Below are 5,541 nucleotides of genomic sequence, written 5' to 3' on the forward strand. Positions count from 1 at the left end.
CATTCTGTCTGGGTTTGAAAAAGTATATTCATTATTTTATTAATTAATATGTGCATTCTATGAATTAATATATGCACACAGTAACGTGCTGACTAGTTGCTAGATTTGTGTAGATGTTGGCTGTGTATCGTTACACATTTATAGACAGGTGTCAATGAGACGGGTGACATCATCATTTAATTTATTACCTGTTTAGAATATACATATTTTATGTCTATTTTTTATGTTTTTATTTTATTTTTACAAATTACTCTTATTCGTATTATAAGGTATATCTTCTATTGTACTGGGTCGGTGGGTGGGTGGGTGGGTGGGCGGGGGTTATACACGCTTCACAGCTGCATTTCCTCTATGTTTGCTGTATCTTTACAGTAAAGAACAGGGAAAACTGTTGCGCCCTTCTTTGTCCTTTGGTAACGGTTGACTGCAGGTGCGGTGGTCTAAAAAATATAGAGGAAAACTGGCAGAACAAGACTGCCTCACTGCAAAAAGAATTAAGGAAAACTCCTTGAGAAAATATAATTTATTTATTTTAAATGCTCATCAAGTGCTCTGTGCTCATAGTGAATTAAAAAGCAAACGTTTCGGTCCTGGGACCTTCGTCAGTGCTAAGTCACTTAGCACTGATGAAGGTCCCAGGACCGAAACGTTTGCTCTTAAATCAAAAGCCGTGGTGCTTCACTTTCTTTTAATACTGGACATTGTGTACTTACCCCTTAGTAACTACTGCTTAATTTTACAGCCTGCATACCTTGTACTTAAAGGCAGACTAGGTAACTCTGAGCCTACATTTAAAATATATGTGTATATATTTGCCAGACCCAAGGGGTCGGGCTTACATGAGGCTTTGTACCTGTTTCGTCCATACATGGGCAGGGGCCATTTGTCCTCCGGCCCCAGCCAAAAAAAGGTTTGTGACGTCCCCTTTCGTCACGAACTATTCATGACATCATGAACTTCAGTTATAAAGTGGTTTGTAGGTGTGTTACATACTAGGACTTCATTTTGGGTCTGGCAGAACCAGGTCTCCTGGTCTTGTTATTGTCTCCGCCGGAGGCGGAGAGTATGTTTTCGCTTCGTCCTGCTGTGTGTTCACCTCCCTCCTAGCCAAGCTAACATTGGTCAAGCTCCACGTGACACGTGTCAATATGTTGACACCAATGCCTTTGATTGGCTAGAGGGACGCATGACGAAATAAAATCCTATAAATAGGTGTCACTTCAAAAAGCCATTTATGTTTTTTGAAGTGAGGTAAGACAGGATCAATCAGTCTTGATTGGAACAGTACCTTCCAGTACAAATCATCCGTCCGTGCGTGTGTGTGTCCCTCTGAGAACACCTAACATTGGTCAAGTTTCATGTAATATAAATATATAAATAGCTTAGACAGGAACAGTACTATCCAGTACAAACAGAGATCACAGCTGAGATCACACAATGCAACTAACTCCCATTACGCAAACTGAAGAAGCAGTAAATCGGCGCAGAAGGCCAAAGCTAAGAAACAGAGACAAAGAACACTAAACAGAGACAAAGAATCCCTAAATGACAAAAAACGATAGCACAGGTCTGCTGGCGGAGACTTGTGCTCTAGTTTTGCATTTGTTTTCCTTCTATCAGCCACTATATAATTATGCTGGTGTGTTTTCCTGCAGAAAGACACATCCCTCTGGCTTTATTTTGGTTTTGTTCCACTGGAGCAATCAATCAATACATCAAAGACAGCAATCGCGTTGGTACCTGTCAGAGAGGGGAGGGGGGGGGGTGTGTGTATACACACACACAGTTCTGAAAAGCTACCTAGTCTGCCTTTAAACTATTACTACAGTGCTGATAGGAATGAGCACTGCTTAATTTGACAGTCTTTATGCATAGCCTATAACTATGTAGCTAGAGGGGAATAAGCAATGCTTCATTTTCTATAAGGGACACTAGTGTGTAAGGGTCTTCTTTGCGGGTTCATATGTTGTCTGTTATGAAGTTTTGCGTTGTTACATGGTTCCCAAAAGCATACTTAAAGGAGCATTTTACCCCTGGAAGAAACTGCAATCACTCAACATTAATAGTATTTGTAGTAGATAGCAGTAGCACAATTTAAAATTTGCACCCTATGGCCAGAAAAATTATGAAATGTGTGACGTTTGACTAGGGTTTGACTGGACTGCTGCAATACTACAATGACCATAATGCTTTGGTGCACTGCCCCTCCTTGTGGGGAGTGGAGGCTGCGTGTGGGTGTGATCTTCAACAACAACACACAACATGTGTACCAGTGTTCGACAGTGTTGCCATGTCTGCTTATAATAAGTGTCTTCTTTCTAAAATGTAGTTGATATTTGGGCTTGTATCCAAATGTTTTGATTGTTGTTTAAACCAGTGGTTCTCAAACATGTTCATGTAGTTTTCCACGGACCCCCATCTGATTATATTATTAATATTATATATTATAATTTGTGCCAGGGAGCCCCTACCAAATATGTGTTGTTAAAACGATTCAAAAATATTCCACATTTTGCACTTTTTTCCCCTCAAGATTTTTGGGAAAATAGCAGATCTACAAGCTCACAATGGGTAACATTGCGAAGCGTTGTGAGCTTGTAGATCGGCAATTTTCAAATATATAATATCCCATGTCTAGGTTTAAAGTGCTCTTGGCCTAGTTATCTTCTTTTGTGCTTGTTTTCATAGACCTGGTTGCTTATTTCTCTCACAATATCTGGCAACACTGGAAGTCAGAAGAGGCGAGGTACACGTTCATCTAGTTACATGTCCAAGGATTCGTTAGTGATGTCACATCACTGACAAATCTTTGGTATCTTTATGCCGTTCTACAACCGTGTAGCATAGCAGTGACATCACTGTTGAATCCTTGGTATTGTGATCCTAGCCTTTCAACAGTGTTTGTTTATTATTTCATGTCAACATTCAAGTACAACTATCAGAAGATGTAACTCAGGTAAAGTAATGCGTCACTCTGCAAGTTTAACTAAAGTTTTCCACCTGTACAAAGTCATTTCTTTTACAGACATCAAGGCTAATGCAGACATAATGATTTTTTTAATCATCCTTTCCTTGTTAATATCTCGCAATTTAGGGCAATGATATAACATTATGTAGAGATTTGATAACATAAATAGCAGCCACCAGCCAGTCATTGACTGACAGTCAACTGTCTTCTGAGTTTTGGTATTCGAATGATGAGCGACAGAATGTGAGTGTAGTGATTGATTGATTGAATACTGGGGGAAAAAAGCACAGGAAAGTACAGTTCAATGCAAGGTCTGCTAAGAGGATTTTAAACCCAAGAAAGCCTATGGCTTGTTTCCATTGGGGTCCTTTGTACTCAATTCATCGAAACATTTAATGACCGACATATATGCACTACTATGCAAAATATCATATAAACAGATTGAAAACTAAAACTAAAATATGTACAGTAAACAGTTCGGGGGGGGGGTAGGCTTTGACTTTTGGAGCTGGTGTACTTGGTCACAGCCTAGGTGCCCTCAGACACGGTCAGTGGTGGAAAGTAACTAAGTACATGTACTCAAGTAGGCCTACTGTACTTAGGTAAACTTTTGAGGTATTTGTACTTTACTTGAGTATTTCCAATACTTTTACTTCTACTCCACTACATCTCAGAGGTAAATATTGTACTTTTACTCCACTACAATTATTTGAAAACTTTAGTTACTAGTTACTTTACAGATATAAATTATTGCATTATAAAACATATTAACCACTTTAGTCCTATTTTACACTTAGGCTATTTGAAAATAGCCGATCTACAAGCTCACAACGCGTCGCTTGTGAGCTTGTAGATCTGCTATTTTCAAACATTTCAGTACTTTTACTTTTGGTACTTTAAGTACATTTTGATACCAATACTTTTGTTCTTTTCCTCAAGTAAATTTTGAACACCAGACTTTTATCTGTAACAGAGTACTTCTACATTGCAGTATTGATACTTTTACTTGTTGTAATCAGCCAGTTTGGAGGCTTCACCGGCGATGTGCTCAAAGATGTCGCCGACACCGGAGCACGGTGGCGCGGTCGGTAGCGCTGTCGCCTCACACAGCTAGAAGGTCCTGGGTTCGATTCCCCGCCGGGGATGCTGTGGGCGCTGGGGGGGCCGTGTTCTCTCCTCTGCGTCATCAGTGCCCATACCCTAGGTGGGGTTGGTGAAAGGGCCTACTCTGTGTGGAGTTTGCATGTTCTCCCTGTGTCTCCTAGGGTAGTTAATACCCTCACAAAAACATGCAGTAATCCTGGTCGATATACCGCCTCCCCCATGACAGCCTGGGCGCCTGATGGAGGGGAAAGGAACTGGTTGGAATAACGTGTTCCTTCCACTCGCTACGTCTAATCGGAGAAACTCCCCCCTGTCAGCTGATAAGAAGGTCAGTTGGCTCTCATGCATTGAAGGAGGCATGAGCTCGGCCCTGGGCTCCCTAGGCTGGTGGGGGGAGTGTAGCGCCCAGGATCACTTAGAAAATTGGCACTGGGTGGAAAAAAAGGGTTACAAAATCGTGGGATAAAAAATTTAAAGAAAAAACAAATGCAGTAATCCTGGTCTCTATACTGCCTCCCCCTGGTCAGCCAGGGCGCCTGATTGAGGGGAAAGGAGCTGGTTGGAATAACATTCATTCCACACGCTACGTCCTACCGGGGACCCCCCCCCCCCTGTCAGGTGATAAGAAGCGGCCTGCTCGCTCCTTATACATTGATGGAAGCATAAGTTCAGTTCGGGGCTCGGTGGCAGAGGGAGAGTAGCGCCCAGGATTACAAGCTTTAATAGGCACTGGGTGAAAAAAAGGTTACAAAATCGCAGTGGTGGAAAAAGTACTCTCTTTGCAGCCGTGCCTCTGCCTTTGATGTTTCGTCCGCTCAGCTGCGCTCTGTCCCAGTGATTGACAGGCTGAACTGCACTGTGTGAGAAGTAACAGAAGCCGTGCTACTTTATCGTGTTGCATAGATGCATCCAACATTATGTTATGAGAGGAAAATGTTGTACTTTTACTCCACTATTATATGAACATTTTAGTTAGTAATTACTTCGGCCATTTGAAAATAGCAGATCTACAAGCTCACAATGCGTTGCGACTATTTTCTAAAGATTGTTTATACATGTTGAACATGTGAAATGGGACATTCTGCACAATGAAACTTTTGGTACATACTTATACTTACTTTTACTCAAGTACATTTTAAATACGGGACTTCTACTTGTAACAGAGTATATCTGCATTGCGGTATTGATACTTTTACTCAAGTAACAAATGTGAGTACTTTTTCCACCACCGGTCATGATAGATAATCAGTAAGAACTAGAAAGTACTGTTCCTGAAGAAACAGTGTGGGATCGCTAAGAATGTTGCTGGTATTGAGTATTGATAGTGTTAGTAGTGTTAAAGGTTTAAAAGGTTTGAAAGGTTTGAAAGGTTTGAAACTGTTCGAAAGGTTCTAAAGGTTTGAAAGATGTGAAAGATGTGAAAGGTTTGAAATATTCTAAAGGTTCTAAAGGTTTGAAAGGTTCTAAAG

Source organism: Gymnoscopelus braueri, assembly GCF_963280865.1.
Source record: "Gymnoscopelus braueri genome assembly, chromosome: 10".
Lineage (NCBI taxonomy): Eukaryota > Metazoa > Chordata > Actinopteri > Myctophiformes > Myctophidae > Gymnoscopelus > Gymnoscopelus braueri.